Raw genomic sequence first — 23,496 nt, 5'->3', positions numbered from 1 at the left:
AAATCCTCAGAATGGGTGCCCTTCGAAAAGCACTTGAGAAGGGGGTGAGGCAAAGGATGAGGGCGGAATGCCCCAGACCGGAACTCCCAGGAAAGGTGGCAGAGGCACCAGAATTAGATCCCAAAATGCTAGCTTTTGTAGCTAAATCACACAAGGATCCTAGAAAAGGGATCGATCGATCCTGGAGGAGTTGCCAGGAGAAGGTCCTGGATCTAGCTGGTCCACTGGCAAAAATTATGGACCTGGCAGAGCGAGCGAAGGATACAGGGGAGGAGATTGACCCAGAGGTGTTGGCAAACTGGGCTCAAAGAGCCGTATGTCTGTTAGGGAACACAAACTGTGCGATATCCTCAGAGCGCAGAAGAGGATTACTTCTGAAAATAGACCAGAAATTAGGAGACCTATCCTCTTACGAGGCAGGCGAGGCGGCACAGGGCCTGCTTTTCGGTGAAACATTCGGAAAGGAGATGGGGAGGTTCCTAGGGACCTACACCTCGCTGGAAAAAGCACAAGCCTCAATAAGAAAGATCTTCCCCGGATGGGGTTTTGGTGGGACCGGTCGGTACAGAGGACGAGCGGCCGGTCGCTATCAAACGTCCAGAAGGCCTCAATCAAACAGAGCGCAATACTGGGAGGATAAGAAACCAGACACCTTCTTCCAACCCAGAGGCTGCTTCCCCAGAGGAAGGCGAGGCAGAGGTCAAGGAAGAGGACAGTACGTCCCCACAGGTGAGAGCATCCACATACCCTGCGGTAGGGGGGAGGACAGCGAAGTACTGGGAAAACTGGCGCGCGCTTTCCATCGACGCTTGGGTACTACAGTCAGTCAGAGGTTTACTCATACAATTTATCCAGACCCCAACCCAGTACAATGCCCCCAGACCAATAGTCACAGCACGAGCAGAGAAAGAATTGTTACACGCAGAACTACAGAGTCTAGCGAAGAAGCGAGCTATCGAGCATTGCAGGGCTCCGAGGTTCATCAGCAATATGTTCCTGGTCCACAGAAAAGAAAAAGTGAGACCAGTCATGAATTTGAGGGACATGAACGAGTGGGTAGTCTACAACCATTTCAAAATGTAAGGGACGCACCAGCTGAGAGACACACTCAGACAGGGAGACTGGCTCGCCAGACTAGACCTGAAAGATGCATATCTCACGGTTCCAGTAGAAAAAGAATACCGATCTTTCCTGGCTTTCGACTGGGACGGGCAATTATGGCAGTTTGCCACGATGCCGTTCGGGTTAGCGTCCGCTTCCTGGGCGTTTACGAAACTGATGAAGCCAGTAGCGGCAGCGATCGGGGAGAAAGGAATACGGATTGTCATCTACCTAGACGATATCCTAATAATGGCGAGCAGCAAAGACATTCTCCGCTACCAGACCAGCTGGGTAGCGAACCTCTTAACCACCCTGGGCTTCCTCGTGAATCGAGAGAAGTCGGAGATGGTGCCAGCAAGGAGGATAGAATTCCTGGGCTTTATCATAGATACCAGGACAGCGACCCTGGAGCTGCCGAACAGGAAGATCAGGAATATAAGAAGAGAGATAAGGAGCTGTCTCGGCAGTCCAACCACATCACTGCGAATGATAGCATGGATTGTGGGCCTGTTAGCAGCATCAATCCAAGCGATATTTCCCGGACCCCTGCATTATCGAGCACTACAGAGGCTGAAAATAAGACACCTTCAGCAGGAGCTCAGCTACCACCAGCTGGTACCGCTAGACCAAGCGTCCAGAACAGAGCTAGAGTGATGGCTCCAGAACATGGAGGCATGGAACGGCAGAGCCATATTCGGCGACCGCCCGGACATAGTGATAGAATCGGACGCCAGCAGAGCAGGCTGGGGAGCCCGATGTGGGGAGCTCCAAACAGGAGGCTGATGGAGCTCGGAGGAGCTCAAGCTGCACATAAACTGCCTGGAACTATTGGCCGGCTCTTTTGCAATCAGAGCCTTCACGAAAGACAAAGTGAATTCATGTATCCTGCTGGACAACATCTCGGCAGTCAGATACATAAATCACATAGGTGGCACGAAATCCGGATTGTTAGCGGAGATAGCCAAGGACTTTTGGCACTCCCGCCTGGAGTCAGGAACTGCAGTAATAGCAGAATATTTACCAGGCGTTCAGAATGTAGTGGCGGATTGGAACTCCAGACATCTAACAGACTCCAGCGACTGGAGACTAGACAGAGCAGTCTTCCAACAGATAGAAAAGCTCTGGGGACCGATTCACACAGATCTGTTTGCGTCCAGACTGAACACACAGAAGAGCAGATTTTTCAGCTGAAGGTTAGACCCAGCAGCAGCAGGGAGAGATGCCTTCCTTCAAGATTGGAAGGAAGAGATACTTTATGCGTTTCCTCCATTCGTAATGATAAACAGAACTTTGACGAAAGTTCGCATGGAGGCAGCAAGTCTGATAATAGTAGTCCCGATATGGAAGTCGCAAGTATGGTTTCCAGCGCTGATGGAACTAATATCAGACTATCCAAGAATATTGCTGCAAAAAGAAGACCTTCCCACGGACCCAGTTGGGTTGTATCACCCTCTGAGAGCGAAGGGGATGCTGCTGCTGATGGCGTGCAGGATAGCAGGAGACGCTGAATCTCCCAGGAATTTCGGCACAAGCTGCGAGCCTCATCGCAGAGTCATGGGCTCCGTCGACTAGAAGGAGCTACGACGCAGCATGGAGCAGATGGTCAAGGTGGTGCAAAAGGAGAGGTTTTCATCCCGTTTCTGCCCCTTTAGTAGAGATTCTGAACTTTCTAGCAGAACTCTTGCAGGATGGCAAAGCCTATAGAACGATTGGAGTATATAGATCCGCAATATCAGCAGGTCATACTCCTATAGAAGGAGCCCCAGTAGGGGAGAATGTAGCGGTGATTAGACTTCTAAAAGGGATTAGATTTAGAAAGCCACCGCAACCAAGATACAAGTCTCAATGGGACGTTACAGTCGTATTACAGCTATTAGCAGACTGGCCCAGTAATAGATACTTATCGCTAGGCAGACTGTCAGAAAAGTTAGCAATGCTTCTGTGCATGATCTCCTGTAGAAGAGTGGCAGATGTGAGAGCCCTTGAAATAGACAGAATGGTATACGGTCCAGACGGAGTGACTTTCCATCTGGCCAGGAGGACGAAGACAGACTCCTCATCAGTAACACACTCGTATATGCATGATCATCCAAAATGGTGCGTGGCCGCATGTATAAAAGAGTATGTGAATAAGACGGCTGAGCTGAGACCGATGGGGACGACACAATTGCTGATAGCTCGCAGGAAGCCGCATAAGGGCGTAGCGACAGCCACCATAGCGAGATGGGTTCGAGAAGTTATGGCGCTAGCAGGAATAGACATGGCAAAATTTGGAGCACACTCAGTGTAAGGAGCAGGGGCGTCCAAAGCACTGAGGCAGGGTGCAACGTTACAAGATATACTGAAAGCAGCTGATTGGGCAAGTGATAATACGTTCAGAACGTTTTACTTTAAACCTATTAACACACTAGCAGAAGCTATGGTAAGAAGCTTTGAACAAGCATAATGCTCGCCTCCGTCTTGACATAGAATGAAGATTCCCCCTGCTAATAGCGCAGGGAGCTCTTGATTCTATTAAAGACAAGGAGGCGAGCATTACTTTCCCGCCCTAGATACAAGGGAAGACAAAGTGAGGACAAAGTAATGTACTGTAATATGTATCTGAATAAATAACCAGATTTTCCTCTCAGAATAGGGTGTGCATCTGCCGCCCTAACATGTATTGTTGTTTCCGTCTTAGGAGACGATCAGAAGAACAGCTGAAGACGTTCAAGAAAAGAACGGGACACGTTGATCAGGATCGCAAGTTAGGATGCGAGTGATCTTTCCGCAGAGGTCTGCAGTTCAGAGACTTTCCGGAACAAGTTGACAGTTCAGTAATGGTTAAGATTGCAGTTGGAAAAGCAGTCAAAGAAGAGGAGGTTACAGGAAGAGGAAGGACTAGGTCACATGACCAGGACACTGGGAACAGGGACCTAGGGTTGATGGGATATGAAGTTTTTAAATGAAGTTTTTGAAAAAAAAATGTTTGTTTTCAATGAAAAGTTAGACATTTTATTGATTTGTTGAAACTGCTGGAGAGCAAATAAATGAGAAGATGAAGCATAATGCTCGCCTCCTTGTCTTTAATAGAATCAAGAGCTCTCTGCGCTATTAGCAGGGGGAATCTTCATTCTTATTGTAAAAGGTCAGCGTCTGAGCAGATTAAACAGGAGAGCTAAAAGAGGCTTGTGACATAAAGAAATTACGACTCGCCACTTGAGGTTTAAGAAATGATGACTCAGCTCGATCTGTGTGCTCCGAGTAGAGCCTAGCTGTTGTGTGGCTGTCTGGAAACCTTACATTCTGAACGTACGCACATTTTACCATACAGTTCAAAGAGAATAAATAAGCAAGATGGTGTTATGTTCTGGCGTGGAGCCCAGGCATACAATAAAGAGCGGACACCAGGTACGTCTTCACTCGTTTATTTCCATTCACTTACTGACTTCCCTCGTGTTCCCCTCTCCCCTCGCCCCTCCCTCTCAGTCCTTGCTTTCGCTTTCTCCTTAAAGGGGCCGTGTTGCTTGGCCTGCAACACCCCCCCCCCCCCTTATCACGGAAGTCCATGGCCTACATTTCTTCAATGAGGCAGGGGTAGGAGCTTTCGTGAAGCCCGCTGGGGCCTGCCTGGCAGGTCATCTGCGTCGCCATCTGGTGCCTTTGACGGAGGGTCCTCGAGGGGGGGGGGGTCTCTGTGGGTGCCTCTCGGGTTTCTGTCTCTTCGTCCCCAAGGTGCGCATCCTCTTCACGCTCCTCCTGGGCCATCTTGCAAAAGAACGATGCATTCCTTGTTATCTCCCCGTGGTCTCCCATGGCCGTAATCATTGGTCCCTTAACTTCCGTTAACACCAGTGGCTCTGGTCCATATTGGGAGCCGGTTTTCCGTTGCTGCGTCTTTCTGACCAGTACGATCTTGCCCACTGGGATTTGGGATTCTTTGGCCTTCCGTTTCTGGTCGGCCCACTCTTTGGCTTTCCTTCTCTTTTCAGCCTCCTGTTTCCTGATTTCAGCGTCTTCTGCCGGGGTGTAGTCTTCCAGCTTTGGTAGTCTGGTCCGTGGTTTGTATCTGATCATTAGTTATGCTGGGGTCCTGCCGGTTGTCTCATGTGGCGTGTTGCAGCAACTCCTCAGCATTTGGGAGATGGCTTGAGGCATGAAGGTCTGGTCAGCCGCGGCTTTCTGGCTTGTCCGCTTGATGTTGGCCATGAAGCGTTCCACCTTGACGTTGGCTTGGGGCCACAGCGGTGTAATTCGTTGATGGTGGAATCCTAGGTGCGCTGCGAACTTGGCAAACTCTTGCCATTTGAAGGGCAGGCCGTTTTCGGTTTTTACCACATTGGGGATGCCCCATTCAATGAACAGCTCGTCCACCACGGCCACAACCTGGTGAAATGCCGTGGACGGCACGTGTTTCACTAGTGGAAATCTGGAGTATTTGTCAACTGCCACTGGGAGGTGCCCTCCTTCTAGCGGTCCGTACAATTCTAGCGCCACTTGTTGCCATGGTCCCTCGGGTAAGGGAACTGTCTGGAGGGGGCATGGGGTTGAGCTCGCCGCATTCACCTGGCATGGCACGCAGTGCCTCACTGTGTCCTCCACTATGGTGTCCATGTATGGAAACCAGACCTGGTTGCGTAGAATCTTCTTTGTGTTGGCTATGCCTTGGTGCCCCTCGTGCGCGATCATGACTAGGGGTTTCCGAGGCTTTTGGGGACCACTAACCGGTTTCCTCTCAAGAGTATCCCTTGTTCCGTCGTGGCCAGTTCTCCGTGTATCTGTGCCATTCTCAGGAGGTCTCTTCTGTCCGCTCCCCCGCCCGTCTCGAAGTGTTCCGTTGCCACCTGTCGCCACCTGTTGGTGTTCGTGCGTTGGACGGCTGCACGTATTGTGGGGTCAGATCTGCTCCGTTCCATTGATTGCTCTGTCGTGATTGCCGGGGGAAGTGCATTCAGGGATAGGTAGGCAATGTATTATTCTGCCTCACCTTGCATAGCAGTGTCCGAAGGCTTGTCCGGGTGTCTCGATAGGTAGTCAGCCGGGTTGACCTCGCCCCTCGTCTTGTGGATGATGGTATAGTCATACTCCTGGAGGCGGATGCCCCAGCGTTCGATGCGTGGCAGCATATTTATCTTGGGTTTTCCGAATAGGGACAGGAGAGCTTGATGGTCAGTTATAAGTACAGAGGTCCTCCTGGTGATGAAGTGGTGGAATTTCTCGCATGCCCAGACTGCCGCCAGGCTCTCGCGTTCTGCCTGTGAGTAGGCTAGCTCAATGGTATTGAGCGCTATGGTATTGAGCGCTCTACTGGTGTATGCAGCCACGTGTGTCTCAGTGTTCTGTTGTGGGTTGGTCTGGGCTAAAATGGCACCTAGGCCCACAGGGCTGACATCTACGGTGATTTCCGTGTCCCACCGTGAGTTAAAGTACGCTAGCTTTCGGTTGTTTGCTAGTTCTTGCTTGATCGTGGAGAAGGCGTGCTGTCACTGCTCATCCGATGCGAATGGTTGGTCCTTCTTAAGCAGTTGTCGTAGTGGGCTGGTGAGTGTCGAATAGTGTGGTAGGTATCGCGCACAGTAGCCAGCCATGCCTAGGAGCGATTGTTGTTCGCATCCATCTTTCGGGCTTGTCAGGTTGACAATGGCGCTTATTTTGTCAGGGTCCGCTCTGATGCCTTGGTCTGAGAAGATGTGTCCGAAGAAACATAAGCTGTATTTGTTTATAGCACACTTTAGGTTATTGAGGGCGAGGCCAGCTTCCTGGAGAATGTGGCATACCTGCCGTAGTGCGTCATCGTGCTGGTCTTGGGTTACTCCAAAGACTAAGATGTCGTCGCTGTAGTTAAAGTCATATGTGACTGGGTTTATCAGCCTGCGTATGGTCTCTTGGAAAGTTTCAGCCGCTGATGAAATTCCAAAGTTCAACCGTTTGTAGCGGAAGAGTCCTTTGTGCGACGTAAAGATTCTTATGAGTCGTGATTCGGGGGTCGATGACTAGTTGGTGATAGCCTTGGTTCAGATTCAACTTCGAGAACCGGGTGGCCTGGTTGAGTCTCACCAGCATGTCTTCAATGTTTGGCCCTGGATGTCTCCCTTTGGATCGCTGTGTTGGGGACCCTCATGTCGAGGCGAAGGCGCCCGTCCGATTTGGGCACAACTACCAATGGGGACACCCATGGGGTGGGTCCTTCCGCTCTCTTGATGTCGTTGTCGAGTAATAGCTGTAGTTCATGTGTCACTCTGGCCTGTAGGTGAAATCTTATCCTCCTGGGGTGCTGTGGTACTGGTCACACCGGGGGGTTGATGTGAAGCTTGATCACAGTGTCTTTTAGCATACCGACGCGCTTAAAGTCTTGAGATCTAATGCCTTTTGGGACATGGTGCATATGGACTGAGTGTTTGGTGGAAATCCTTGGATCGTCTCGGACTGATCATATTGGATGTTGATTAATTGGAGCGCAGTGGCTGTCTTGTAGCTTAGGAGGCATTTCCCAGTCACTGGACCATGAATGACATGGATCGTGACTGGCACTCGTCGTCCTCTGTGCACTAGTTCGCACAAGAATTGGCACTTGGATGTTAGGGGTAGTCGCGCCCCATTGGAAGATGTGAGCCCGAAATGGTTGTAGGGGATATGTCCCAGTCAGCGGTTCATATGTTTTCTTGTTCATTACGTTGACTGTTGCTCCTGTGTCGATGCGGAACAGTGTGTCGCGCCCTCCGAGGTGTACCATCACTCGGGGTGCTGCGCTGTTGTCGGATGAGTCAGACGTATTCTCTACTGTACCGGTCATATTCTTGGTATTGTTCCATCCCAGATGGTTCTTCGTTTATGGCAGGAGTCTCATACAGGTCTCCAGCAGTGAATTCTCTTCTCGGGTCTTCGACGGGGATAGGTTGCATGTGGTAGAGGTGTTCCTGGGCATTGTGTGTGCCCATCGCTGGTTCCATGTGTAGGTTCTCCACTGCTCGGATGAATCTGGGTTGCGTAGTGTTTCTAGGCGGGTTGTTTCTGGTGTTGTCTCTTTCTGGGTGTAGTCTTGGGTTATCTCCTGTTTGGTGTCGGCTGAGTCGGCGGCCTGTAGGCCTGCAGTTGTGGTGTTCTTTCGCGACACATGCTCTGGAAATGGTTTTCCTGGCTGCACCTCATACACATCTGGCCGATTTCCGGGCACTGTCCTTTGTGGGGAAATTAAAATCTGCAGCCATAGCACTGCCTCTCGGGTTGGGTCCTACGGCCTGTGTTCCAGGAGTCTTGTTGGGACGTGGCACAAAGTGGCAGTCTGTCCTTGCGGGTTGTTGGTTATGGTGGCTATCGTGTCTAGTTTCCTTGGGTTTTCGATGTTGGCGGCCTGGACGTTGACGCGTTCATAGACTTGCTTGTTCTGCTATCTCTTGCAGGAGAATGGGCTTCTTCAGTAGGTGCTTCCTGAACTGGGATGACAGACACCCCTCTATTACCCTTAGCCGGATGGCTTTGTCATTGTTGAAGTTCGCAGTATGTTATTTTCCTTTGGAGGCGTAGGATGAACTGTCCTATTGTTTCATGGGGTGCCTGGGTACACTGGTTGAATGTGTATCGTTCGTAGTCTCTATTTGGTAGAACCACTAGGCGGCCGTTGATTGCGGCAATGAGTAGCGGGTATGTGGTTCTCTATTGAGCAGGAATGGTTTTAATGACGCTTTTGATGTCTTTTCCCACTAAGTTAGTGAAGATGTCCAGCTTGTTAGGTGCATCTTGATTGCCCACGGCTCTCATAAACTCTTCAAATTCATCCATCCATTCCTGCCACCTCTGGCCTTGGTTTTCTTGTGGCTCGAGCGTGAACGGATTTGGGCGGCGTAGAAACGATACTGGATTTGTGGGTGTTACCCCTGCTGGGGCTGGTACGGCCCCATCCACTGCAGCGCCTCCTGATTGTGACATTTTTAAGTTGGTTTGTCCGCTTAGTCTTTGTTAGTATTGTGCTCCCAGAACACCCGCCTCTGTACTGGCTGTCCCTGTCTGTCCTGGGCTTTTGGGTGGCAGTTATGGCTCTTTCTTTGTGGGCAAGAAAGGCAGTCTTCACTTTCTGGTGACCTTCTTGTGTGTATCGATTGCCCTTTCCCGGTGGGCAATCCTCGCTTTCTAGTGGATCTGTGGGCTTGTGGATTGCCCTTTCCTTGTGGGCCGTATGTTGGTAGTCTCCGCTTTCTAGTGGACTTGTGGGTCTGTGGATTGCCCTTTCCTTGTGAATCGTATGCTGGTGATCCTCGCTTTCTAGTGGTTTCCAGGGTGTGTGCTAACTTTCCTTTGGGCGTGTGACGCCACTTCTCGCTTTCTAGTGGCTTCTTGTGCAGGTGCTTATCACGCACTGCTTTCCTTGCGGGGTGTTCTCCCACCTGTTCCCGCCCCTCGGGCTGCCTCTGTACCTTCTTAGACAGTCTTCAGTCTCTGCGCTGCGCCACGCATGGTTCTTCCTCCCCCACACTGCTGTCCTAACGGGCCGCTTCTGTACCCTCCACCAGTGGTAATTCTGCCACAAATCCCCCTGGAGGCCTATGGACGTCAAAATTTGGGAATTACTTGTAAACCCATAGTAACTCCACGAGACCAAGTGGAGATAACAGTAATTGAGTTTATCGGTATTTCGGTTGATTTACTGCTGGATTACCACCAAACCCGTAATGAAGCCCTTAGTGTGTAGCAGATATTTCTAGGGCGCCACCTACCACCCATTATATAGAACAGGTAAGGGCACCAAGCGCATAAAGTGATACTGATAATATAGTAGAAAACTGTGAGATCTTCTAAATAAATAGCTCAAATAATTAGGGCCTCGTTACAACTTTGCCGGTCTGGATAAAATGACGGTAATTCCGGCACCAGCATTATTTCTAGGCACATTTTTTCCTTTAGGAAAGCTCTACATTGGCAAAGAATTAGGCACAAGATTTTATCGACTCGCAAATGCCAGCACAAGGCAGCCCCCTAGTATCTGACGGGCAGGCTCTCTCCTAAACAACCTGCTCGGACATTACGTTCCAATGATACCCACACTCTGGACTCTCACTCTGAATCAACCGCTAGGAAAAATTGGCAGTAGAAGCTTTCAGATCCATGCTTCCAGGGAATGGAATGCGCTTCAGCTGAACATAAGAGCCTCTTCCTCCTTGATGACCTTTAAGAAATAATCTGTGAAGACTTTCCTCTTTAACTCAGCTAACTAATTATACTGTGACTACCTCTTCCCTTCCCCGGCTTCCCCTCCCTTATGTGCTCTCAGGCCCACGGGTGTGAAGCGCTTAACAAAAATTAAAAATAAATAGATACATTAATGATGAAATGCTAAACAACAGCAGTGACATAGGTAATTCCTCTGGACTAAAGGGTGCCGGGGGCTTATGCAAGAGCCTTACTGAACTGGTGCTCTCTTCTGCACTTCCCGCATCAAGCCCATGTAACTACAAAAACTACAGTTACACTGTTACAACTCAGAATGCTTGTGTGTCCTGGTCAAAAAGTCCTTAAGTTACAAACATTTCAGAGTTCTTCCTACTGTGAGTTCTTTGTTGCCCACAGACCATTAATGATATTATAACTGTCTTCCTTCTGATAACTGCCTTCAACCCTTTGAAAGGGGACTTTGAACTGTCTACAGTTCCCACATGAATCAATAGATTATTGGGTGTGACGGGGCGTCACCTTTAAGAACCAGTCTGACAGGAATTTGACAGTCCAATGGTGTGTGTTGGCTTTGATTGCAGGCAGATCAACTGCTGGATATTTATAGACCGCATAGGCCCAAATGGGTTTTTGGGGAATTTGGTGTTAGGGCGGTCCCTCTCTCTAATCTTTGTTGGGTTACCGCCGTGCTAACCCAAGCGTTCTTACCCCCTGGTTGATGCTATGGCCAGGTGACACCGTCTGTCTGTCTTTGACTTTCGATGGTTAACCTAAGAAGCTGGCTGTTTGACTCCCTAGGGGCATTCTAGTTGTCACTTGCCTAGCACCCCTAGTGTTCTATGGAGTAGAAGGATGGTACGTTCATTTGCATGGTTCAAATCGGGATGCTCGCCTAGCCTCACCTTGCCCTCTTCAACACCAATATCCCACAATGTCCTCCTCCCCACCACTATACAATCCCTCTGATGTTTCACTCTTCCATACAGTCTCCACCCTTTTGATGTTGCCTTCTTGTTTTTTCTTACTGTACTCCTCTTCTACTTCTCCATTTAGCACTACTACTTCTGCTCACTACTATCACTTGCAACTACCCCTCTCTTCTACTACTACTTCACCTTGTTACCACTGCTACTCCACTAGTACTACTACCTTTCTGCAAACACTACTACTCTACTACCGCTTCTTGCTACTACCACCTCCCCACTTCTCTACTACTGCTACCACTTCACCTCATTACCACTGCTACTCCACTAGTACTACTACCTCTCTGCACCTACTATTACTCTGCTACCACTTCTCACTACTACCACCTCCTCGCTCCTCTACTACCGCTACCACTTTCACTACTTTTCAGCCTCTTCTACCACTGTGACATCTCTTCTATGACTACACCTCTCCCTTCTTTCTCTTCTCACTACCACCACTACAACTAGCTACTATTTTCCACTCCGACTATCTCTCCTCTGCTACTACAACCTCCACTCACACCCTCTACTACCTCTCCTTTACTCCTGTTTTACCTCTGCTTCACTCACTCCTCACAACCACACACAATCACTCTGCAGAACACCTCTCTCCAACAACCTCCACACTCCTTCCACTCTGTCCTCCCCTGGTCTCTCGGACTTCCACCTCATGTACTCACCCAACTAACCCACACCAAACTATCCCCAAGTTACTCTTTAAATAGCCCACCTTCTCCCAGGATTGACAAGCTTCCTTACCCAACCACTTACCTGAGCCTCCAGGGGTGTGACAGGGGAAGGAGAGGCTTCAAAAAGGTAATTGAGGCTTGCCCCCTTTTGCACACGGCACTGCAGCATTTCTGCCATTGGAAATGAAATGGTTCCTAGGGAACTGCTGTTCCCTATTGTGCAGGCGTTCTTGCTGGGCTTTTAAAAATATTCCATTCTCTGCTGCTTCAGCCACGCTCATTCTTGATACTGCACTAGTTTGCGGCTTCTCCGCGGCGTTACCCCCAGTGCTCTTTGGCCAGCGCCGCTTTTGTGTGGGGCCATAGCCCACCCACCACCTCCTAGGCTGCTTTGGAGTCCGTTTTTTCCGGTCCCTCCTGGGGCCACCTCAGCGTGCCACGTCCCTCCTGCGGCTGGGTTCCCTGGAGTCTCATTCCCCAGCGGCCGGCTTCGCCACAGTTTCTTGTCTGCCTCCTCATTAGTCTTCTTCGGAGGCTGCACCTCCTTTGCTGCAGTTAAGGAAAGGCTGGGAGGGGGTCCGTCCGCACTCGCTCCAGCTCCCACAGGCGTATTAGGGATTTGTCTCCCTCCCCTGACAAGGCGGATCAGAAGCCCCATCACATGGGTTATGTGAGAAACCAGAAGCTGTCTCACCCGCTAGTCCCCAGGGATCTGTCATCCAGGTGGCCAGGACACGACCATCGCTTTTGGGTCCAGTTCCTGGGGGTGCACCAGTGCGGGAGGATCACCTGGTTGAGGGGTCTTCGGGGAAAGGGACACCGGATGGTGAGACGCGGTATCCTCTTCCCTGTAACACCTTTACCCCATCCTACCCAGTAGGATATTTAAGAACTCTGCCCCCCTTTTTACAACACAAACACTTTCTCACTGACAGCCCACTGTAAGGGAGACTAGGCTAAAACCCGAGCCGTGTACCTGACATATCCCAATACTATGATCAGGCGAGGTCCGGCAATTATCAAAGTTTACTCACACCTGACACTTCCCCGCATGGATAAAAGGCAGAACACTCTGAGCGAAGCAAGGCACATGAGGAAACAGCAGTTCCAAGATGGCAGTAAAGAGACGGCAAAACAGAAGGGGGTAGCAAGGAGGAAATTCCCTTGACCGCTTCGATAAGGAACTGGTATTGCCACTAAACCTCGAGAGAAAGCGTAAGACCAGGAAACCAGGCTGAAGATTCCTGCATTGTGTCGGAGGTACCCGGGGCCGTCCTGTGTTGGTATTCACGGCAGGGAGTATCTCCAGCCACCTGCTACTGTCCTTGGCTCCAAGAACAAAGCTGCTTCAGTGAAAGCAACACAGCCAGTGAGTCAGGGAGACCGATACCGGTCTGTGTTGAAGCCAAGGTTGCAAACAGCAACATTGTATGGCGAGCGCTGGAACGACACGCGAGTGATTTTCGGACTCAGTGCAGACGGTGAAGCGAAGTTGTGGATTGTGAGGACCTGGACCGAGAGTCTATCCAGGAGGAGTGACGCTCCTGCTGTGATTCAGTGACTACCATTTGTATTCCGACTTCTGGTTGTTTGTGGGAATAACTACTGCAGACGATGGCAGGATGTGTGGGCAAAGCGACACGCCCCTAAATACCAGTGCTTCTTATTATTATTGTGACACCTTTCCCTGGCTTCGGAGCAGGATAATTATTTGTCTACTCTCCTACACTACTAGAACGATTGATTCTTGATACAGCTGCCATTTAGTGAGGGAGAATATTGTACCCCACAACAATCCATTTTAAGGATTATTCGCCCCCGCAAGAACCCCCTGAGGTCAAGTATTGCTGATGGTTTTAACTATACCCAAACCGGACGCACAATAGGAACTGGATGCACACTATTTTTCTCCTGATGAAAGTTCTGTATTCAAGACATAAAGAACTGAAACATGTCGAGATGATTTATCTCTGTGGAAGAACAGAGTGAGAATAGAGACATCAATTGTAAAAGTGATTAATGATTGAGAATTATGATGTATCATTCTTTTGCATTTTTTCTATGCTCCAAATTGAGGTTTTAGCCTATGAATTGGCTTGATATTAGAAATTTGTATTCTGAATATATTCGATTTAATATTGTTTTTTTATATATATGATTGTATTATTAAAATATCTAAACAGTTTTTTTCATTGACCTGCCCTTTTAGTTTTTTCTTATATTTAATACTTGATTCTACCCAGAATAAATAGAACAGACACATATAGCAGGTGCTTTTAGAGTGTCTACTGGGTTTCCTTCTCTATTTGCATAGCGCTGTAATGAACCTCGTTAAAACGCATCTGATAATAGACGTGAATGAAGTTAAACTGCTGATGAGTGATTGATCTTTGAAGCAAGTCACAATACCTAGTGGTCTGGCACCGCGTGGATGCTCAATCAAAGGTCTCTGTAAGGTACCCACCTGAGAAGTGTATAAAAGTAGATAAAGTTGGTCCTTTCCCGGCGGAGGCATATCAATTGAAAGAGAACCAATAAATGTGAATCGAAGTGGCCCTGCGACAGGTCAAGTCAAATCCTTTGCACAGTGGAAAGTTTTCGATTTCGATGAAGTAGAGAAAGTTTGGAAATGTACATGGATTTGCTCCGAGCACACCAGAGGGAGATCAATTGAAAGCTTTGTGTTTAAAGTGCGTCTGAGCCCTGTGGAGGTGGGCTCGGGGTGAATCGAAAATCACAGATGTGCATGAGAATCCTGAGGAGAAAGGAACTTTTGAATGTTTAGTTGTCCCATCAGGCCCTCGCAAGTAAGAGACTTTAAATGGCAAAGAGAATTTGACATAGAAGGCCCTGATACTGAGTTTTTAACTGTATCTTGTGCAAGAGAAGGCATAAAATGTGCTAAGCTGGAGTGTGCCGCCTTGTCCTCTGCTGAAAACATGGGGAAGGGAGGCCAATGGCTTGAATATCCTGACATATCATTTCTTGAACACTTTTCTTTTGCATAACCTTGTTTTCCACACTATTTGTATTTAGAAGTAAGGATTGACAATAGGTTTATTAGTATAGGACCTTCTATTTTGACAAGACACCACTAGGACTGCGTTATTATTATTTGATGGTCATAGCTTGCTCCCATCTTTAGATTTAGGATTAGATAGGTGTTTTTCAAACCCAGTTGAAGTTTAGTAAACACCCTTGTACTGTGATCACTTGTGTCCGTCTTACTGTTAGATACCATGCCTTCCTTACCATTACCGCTTAATTTATAGTAAAATACTAGCAAGGGATTGGTGCATTGCCTAGTCCACGGCTACAATACAATAAGAACAACTTCCTTTAAAAGTGTTCACATCTCAGATTTTCCAGTCAAGGAGAACCAACGCTGCACAGCCCTCTGAGTCTGGCCGAGACCTTGAGATCATCCCAGATCGAGATCAGAGTGGTTTCTTTCCCATGGCACAGCCTGAAGCCTAATTGAGCAGGGTCGAGTAGGTTGTTGGATTGTACGAAACGGTTCAGCTGAGAGTATGCAGCGCAGTCAATGAGTTGCGCCAAGAATAGGGTGTTGGAATTTGGCCTCTAATTCTTAGGCTCCAGGGGGTCGAGGGATGCCTTTTCCAGAAGAGGTTTCACATGCACTATTTTAAAGGACTTGGGAACGATGGCAGAGGTGATGGAGTCATTTAGTATGGACTTTGCTTGTTCTCCTGCACATGGGGAGGAGGATATTTCTTTCAGAAGAGAGCCCGGACAGGGGTCAAGGGAAGGATCCGGAGGGTCTGTTGCCGGATAGTAGATCAAGGAACTGGTCTCTCGAGATGGGGTTGAAAGAGTCGAAAGATGGGGGGCGCTGTTGCGTGCTGAAATGATGGCTGCCTGATTCGCGGAGCTCCGACCCGACATTAATCCTGTTAACATTTATCCTGCTTTGGAACCACCTATGAACTAAAATCTTATATGCACTAGTGTCTGAGAAGTCAAAGAACAACGTGCAGAAATCCTGGGAAAAAACTGAGAGGTATGACCGACAAACTCTGTGCAAACAATTGACTGGACCTGTGGTCTAACGCAATCCAGCGGCGAGAACCAGACGGTGCAGTACCAGGAGCCACTGAGAGAGCCCGGCTACAGGCTATAAGGGGGAGGAACTACAAGCAAGTGGCGACGCCAACTTTGCTGCGCGGTTTATCGCCTGGGCTGCCACATTAGAAACGGTGGACATTACGAGGGTGGCACCGGCCGTTGGCGACAATAATCAGCGGAACAAAGATCTTTGTGTGGCCCCCCACCCGGGATAGGTGTACGAAGCAGTGTCCGTGCTGGTCTGCGCCCTAGTGTCTGGATGGGCTGGCCCGCTGCTGGAGCAACGCGGCCGAAACTGGCTGCACCAAGCGGCCCGAACATATCCCACTGTGTGTTGTGGGGGAGATGCACGGTGACCGTCGGCACAGCCGCCCGGCCAAGTAAGGAGGGGTCAGCAGCGGCCTCGAGCGGCCTGGGAGTGAGGCCCGGCGTGCCACTGCTGAAAGGACGGGCAGGGCATAATGCAGCCATACATCATCGACGAGCCAAAGCGGGGGCCACGCTCCGGAGGTGACTGTGGACTGCCAGCGGCCTTTCCTGGCACCCCAACACAACATCTGTTTACCTGGCTGCGGACCGCCAGAACGGTGGCGGTTGTTGGGGCCTGGGTGCCGGTCACTGCAGAGGAGCTGAGCGCCTCTGACAAAACGCTGATACCCGGCGCACAGAAGAGAGCGGAAACCATGCATGGTAAAGTACTCCTACTGCCATACTTGTACTATAAACTCTTGTAAACTGTGATACTGCAATACAGACACTGGCCGAACAACCCTAACCTCCTGTGCGAGAAACAAACGAGATGGGGGACGGGTATCTCGCTGGAGCCGAGCTGAGACACTGGTTAGGGGGACTACAGATCAGCCCTTCCACAGAGGCTACAATACCATTAGGGACACAGCCTGTCCTCAGATTTGAAACGACGGATGGGTTGTATGATACGCCCGACTCAACATATATTAAACCTTCGGTATTCAAGACAACCAAGCACCAAATAAAAGTTTTTCAATACGCCGGGAACCCTGACTGGGCCTCAACTTGATTAGGCAGGTAGGGAGGAAACATAACATTGATTGATACACTTGAGGCTGCTAACACCTAGCGCTGAAGCAACGGCAGAAAATATGAGGAGTGTGGTGACCGACGGCATAATATCCTGGAAATCAGTGACAACTAATGGTGCAGAAATAGCCACGATAAAGCAACGAGACATTGTGGCGCGCACACATAATAAGAACTAGTTGGCCACGCGACGTGGGAGAATTCAATCCATTCTTTAAACCTGAAAATAGAGAGGATACGCCTCAGACCATGATAGCCCAAGCGCGTGGTGAGACCCTACACAGGGTCACTGCAGAAGGCCTTTGATTCACAATACACATTCATTGACAACTCTGAACCTCTTAATATAGACCCCTGTGTTGAAATGGGCATTGGATAATGCTGAGTTGATGACAACACATATTGGCACAATCCAGATGGTCATAAACAATCCCAGGCTGCTGTACAAACCATGCTGAAACCACCACTGGTTATGATTGTAGAGAGATGCGGTTAGCCCACTAACACTGGTAATATCTGCCCGCTGATAGAAGGCAAATCTAATCGTGGCAAGATCCTATTACCGGCAGAGTACGGGTGGCACTAGGGGGGACGCACTGCCCGACGCAGGAATAATTAATACTGAAACACCCACTGTCCACCTATTTCGTAGTACAAACTACAGGAGTGCGCTAAGACAGAAACAATGACGGAGGGAGCAGGTGCAAAGAAGAAAGGGCCAATGGACATGTTTACAAGCACCCAGGTACAGAATTCCACGGCGGAAAAATGCAGCCAACACCCAAAATGAAAATGGAGGTGGTGACAGGGAGGCTCGCCTACGCCTAAAAACTATTGTACAGAATGGATTCCTAGCTGTTAATGTCACATTAGACGACATTGTTGCTACCATGGGCTTCCTCAAGGCTAGGGTGGACCAGGAAAGCTCACGCATTACGGAAGCGGAGGGCAGAATTATCTCCAATGAAGACATGATTACCCAACACGGGCAAGACATCGCACAATTGAAAGGAGACCTCTCTAAGATGCAAAATAAATGCGATGATCTTGAATCTAGATCTAGAAGAAACAATATCCGTATAGTAGGTGTATCGGAACAGTTTGGCAAAGGCACAATGGAAGTCCATGTTGAATCTCTCCTTAAATCTCTTTGGTGCGGAATCCTTTTCGGAACATTTCCTGGTCGAACGGGCCCACCGCACCCTAGCCCCTGTGCCCATGCCTGCGGCGCCTCCTCAACTATAGAGACAGAGACAAGATACTTAAAATGGCTAGGGAACAGGGCACCCTACATTACGAGGAGAACCGTATACACATATATCCTAACTTCGCTGCAGGCGTTCAAGCTAATAGAAGATCCTACGAGCCAGTCAAGAGGCTGCTTCGGGCGCGCCAGGTACCCTACGCCCTGATATTCCCAGCTAAAATGAGGATCCAACATGGGGGAAGAGCACACTTCTTTGAGACACTGACTGCTGCTATGGCCTACATTGAGGCCTTTATTGCCCCCCTCCCCAGCCAGAGACCGCAGACCGGATCAGAACAGGAGTCCTCGACCTGAAGAGGAAAGACGAGACCCTGCGGATTGAACAATATAAATGACAATATCCTTTACATTGGTTGAATTACTTCTTGTAGGTGGCTCTATACATGACCCTTAGAACTGGGTCCGGGGCCCTGGTTGGGGCGGCCACGTAGCAGCAACATGGTAACCTCAGGAAAGTTCCACAAGTTTGAAGGGGACCATTGTCTAGTTGGGGCAGATGATGCGGGAGGTGAGTGGGTGAGGTTTGGGAGGGGGGGTGTTCTGTTTATGGTTTTCAGATGCGGATCAAATGGGATGGAAATTCCAAACCAAGTTGTGGGAGTTAAAGGTTCTAAAATATATGGTCATGTCAGTGCGGAGGGCACCTCCTTCAAGAATTGGTACTTAGACACGGAGGTATATATTGAGTGCAATAACACGCAGATTACCGACAGGCGATGGATTAAAGATGAACTTTTTGTACTGAAATGTACTTGGGCTCAACAATCCAATAAAAAGCAGGAAAATTGGTTCCTACATCACCAGGCACTTCCCACATGTACTAATGTTGCAGGAAACGCATGCACAAGGGAAAACCAATGCTGACTTTCTCCCGAACTGGGGCAGACAACGCTACCACACAGATTACTCTGCACAGACCAGAGGGGTACTCATTCTGATACATCCATCGCTGGGATTTCATTATGCAGGTAGCAAAACAGGCCCCAGGGACAATACGTGGTGGTCTGGGGTGCAGTAGGAGGGCAGCCTATCACCCTGGTTGATACCTATGGTCCTAATATAGACAATCCAAACTTTTACCTTGCTATCCTTGACATACTCACCACGTTAGATGAAGCATGGATAAAATGGGGTGGGGACTTCAACACAGAATAAATACTCAGAATGATTCAGTCACACCTTGCTTTCCGCAAAGCATTCAAAACACTACTCTTCATCTAACCAACATAACTTGCTGTGTTTTTTGTATGCCAAATAAAAAAGTTATTATTACTGTACATGTAACTAAGAGACCTGTCTGTCCTACCTACTGAAAATTCTTCCTTGCAAACTCTTGAAACAAGCGCCACGATGCCCCCGGGCTGCAGGTGCGCTATACAAATGTGAATAAATAAATACAGTGTTGAATACTACATGTGACCGATCCTCCATGGTTAAAGGCCCACCCACTAAAGCTGCTATTACCCTTAGACAGATACAGATACAGTTATCGCTGATCGATGCGTGGAGAACATTACACCCACATGAGAAACAATATACGTACTATTCCTCTGTCCACGATTTGGAATCAAGGATTGACTACTGGCTCCTCTCCTCTATTCTGAATTCACTTGTGAAACGTGATATTTACCACTGCACACTCTCGGATCACTCCCCGATAGTACTATCTTTGGAGCTGTGTGAATCTCTCAAACCAGCTAGAAGATGTAGGATGCCAGCAAATATCCTGGCTGACCCTAGTATAGCAGAATCCCTACACATCGAGATTGCAGAATTCTTTACTAACAATGAGGGGACGGTTGCTCGGTATTCCACACTTTGGGAGACATTTAAGGTCTGGGCGAGAGGGGTGCTTCTGTCTAAAACTGCAGGCATTTTGAAATCTGTGAGACTAGAACTTGCAGGGGTCGAATCACGGCTGCGCAACTTAGAGATCACTTGCAGTCACACTCGCAATAAAGACACGCTAGCTAACATCAATAAATTGCTACATGAGTTCAATAAACTTGCTTACAGGGAATTACAATGCATCGCAGCCCCTGTTAGGGCATGTAGGTATGGGGAGGGGAATAAAGCAGGACGGTCTTTGGCCAACTTAATTAAAACAGAAAGGCAACATCACTCAATTGCGAGCATCCTGGCTACAGATGGCACTGTGTTTTTACGAGGGAGCATGGGATAAACCAGGAATTTACGAAGTTTTATGCAAAACTGTACTCTAATCAGGACACTAAATCCATTGCAGAAATACACAATTATCTTAATGAGTTGGAACTCCTGAAGCTACCCTCAAAGGTCAAATTGGCTCTCGAACAACCGGTTACTTGTGAGGACATAGTTGAAGCGATTAAAGCCCTGTCATCGGGAAAAGCAAAAGCCCCAGGATCAGACAGACTGGAAGCTGAGCTCTACAAAGAGTTCCAGCCTGAGCTTGCCCCTGTATTGCTAAAGCTGTGGGAGGAGGCATGGAATGTAATATACTACCGGAATCTATGAGAGAGGTCATAATCACTGTATTATTAAAACCTAGACGACCTGTACAGGACATGTCCTCCTACAGACCTCTGTCATTAATCAACTCTGATGCCAAGATATTTGCAAAGGTACTGGCTACCAGGCAACCCAGTGTACCGATCCTGGTGCATCCAGACCAGTTTGGGTTTGTACCAACTGGATCCACTGCCTTGAACCTGCACAAACTGTTGGGGGTCATGGCACAAATAGATCCGGGTGCAAGTACCGCTGTGATCTCCCTAGATGCTGAAAAGCCTTTTGACTCTGTATCATGGGAATACCTGTCTGTGGTACTAAAAGCATTTGGAGTGGGCCCTTACTTTATTAAATGTGTTCAACTATTGTACACAACACCTGGAGCTAGGGTTCTCACGAACCGAATGATGTCTGAAATATTTTTGCTAGGAAGGGGTACCAGACAAGGCTGTCCATTCTCCTCTGTATTATTTGCTTTAACTATTGAACCAATGGCAGCATTTATAAGACAAAAACATGGTAATAGGGGCATAAGAATGACAGGTCTGACCCAATCCATATCATTATACACAGATCACACACTTTAATGTATCTGGAACATCGAATGAAACCTGGCACCTATTATGACAGACATACATGAATTTGCTGAATACTCCGGGTACAGAATTAATAATTCCAAATCCAAGATATTCACACTGACCCCAACCACGAAATGCCCGGCAAACACCTGTGGGCTTAAGTGGTCTACACAACACACCCAATACCTGGGTATATTGGTGTCCAAAGAAAAGCATACGCTATTTACAGACAACCATGAGCAATTATTGCAATCTTTCACTACGAAATTTCAGATATGGGCCAGACTTTCCATCTCACTATACGGCCGGATTGACATCCTAAAAATGGTGGTTCTCTCCAAGCTCCTTTATTTCTTTAGCAACATACCCATATGGCCGGGCAGAACTTTCTTTGGGAAACTCCGCTCTATGGTCTCTGAGTTCCTGTGGAATGGAAAGGCAGCTAGGATGAAGTGGGAGAAGATGATGGAACCATATAGTACTGGGGGCATTTCAGCACTGGACTTTGACCTATACTATTTAGTTGCAGAGGCTCAATTTGTCAAACATTGGTACAATCCAGCAGATACTGCGCCCCACATATATATAGAGCGCTATGCTGCATTCACGGTTGATCTCTGTTCAGCTCACGCCACAGAGACCATTGCCAATTCGACCCAGTGAGTGTGATGGTGCGTGCTTGGAGAGCTATCTATAGAAGATTGCAGATAGAGACACCCTATAACCCGAAAGTCCCACTATGGAACTTCCCGGATATCTCCCCCACATTCGACGAAGCGTTCCAAAACACTTGGGACCCAAATAAAGAAATTAAGATGCGAGATATGTTCCCCAATGGGAAGTATGTAACTATAGCCGACTTTAGAAATGCAATTGGCGGGTGACCAATAAGGGCACTCCAATATCATCGTATGAGAGCAGAGAGGAGAAATGGTCCAAATATTGTCAACTTACCAAAGCCCTATCGCCAAATGCAGGTCTCTGTCTGAATCAATTAAAACAGACTTCACTATACACCTGCCAAAATAGCCAAATTTGCACAGGGGAATGTCCAAAATGTGGGGAATCACAAGCGGGATCATTCCATATGTACTGGGCATGCCCAGTGGTTGCTCGATTCTGGAGGCATGTGGCAGATATCATTGAAGAGATAACACAAATACCACCTTCTCTTACCCCACAGAAGTCTTTGTTTGGAGATCTTGGAAAAATGGCAGAAACTACTAGAAGACCTTTTAATGTTTCTTGCATAATAGCTAAAAAATCTATTCTGCAAAATTGGAAGAGCCCCCTGGTGCCGAAATCAGAACAGTTCCTTTGGGAATTGGTGTTTGTAAATGAATGTGAAGAACAATGTGTTAATACTACCAAAAACTAGTCACCCCAAGGACATTTGGGCTCCATTCAGGATGTACCTGTGTGATATGGTATCTGACGATGAAGCCTCTCCTAGGCCTATACCAAATGTGTAAAATGTAACTATGTATCATTTTCGGAAATGCATATTATTAAGTATTGTATTGGAGTATGCCATCTGTAACTGTCAAGACCATCAATAAATAAATAAAGTTTAAAAAAAAGAGTCAAAAGATGGCATTCAGGCGGTCAGAGCAGTGGAGTCAGGAGCGCCAGGTGTGGGGCAGGGGGTGAGGGTAGAAAGTTTGGTATTAAGGGTTGCCATCCTGTCTAGAGATGTGTTGTAGAAATGCAGTGAGAGGGAGTCACAGAGCGTTTGCGTGGGCGTGGTCAGGGCGGAGGTGCAGGAGGGTTTCACGAATTCGGAGATGATCCTGTGGAGCTCTTTGCTGCTGATGCAACCGTTCAGGATTTGTTTATTTGAATAGGCCTTTTTGGCCTTTCGGATCTCGGATTTGTGATTACGGTGGTGGCGAGCAAATATAGATCTGCTGAGAGGGGTTTTAGATCTTTGCCATTTGCGCTCAAGAATTATTTTGGCTTTTGAAGGTCTTCAGGTGGGGTGTGAACCATTTGGGGGATGGCCCTTTGCGAGAGGCTGCGGAGCGTGAGCGGGTGAGAGGAAGTAGTGATTCTTTCAGCCAGGAGTCAAAGGATTCGATGGTTAATGGTCTATCTGAGATCGGCGGTGCTGGGAGACT

General features: G+C 48.3%; 1 protein-coding gene across 8 annotated transcripts in view; it reads left to right on the top strand.

Moving 5' to 3' along the window:
- The window catches only part of NMRK1 (nicotinamide riboside kinase 1), a 665,849-nt gene that overhangs the window by 48,437 nt on the left and 593,916 nt on the right, over nucleotides 1-23,496 (top strand). The window lies entirely within an intron of this gene.

Source organism: Ambystoma mexicanum, chromosome 6p (genome assembly GCF_040938575.1).
Source record: "Ambystoma mexicanum isolate Mex_15411 chromosome 6p, UKY_AmexF1_1, whole genome shotgun sequence".
In the NCBI taxonomy this organism is placed as follows: domain Eukaryota; kingdom Metazoa; phylum Chordata; class Amphibia; order Caudata; family Ambystomatidae; genus Ambystoma; species Ambystoma mexicanum.
This window is presented reverse-complemented; position numbering and strand designations above follow the sequence as displayed.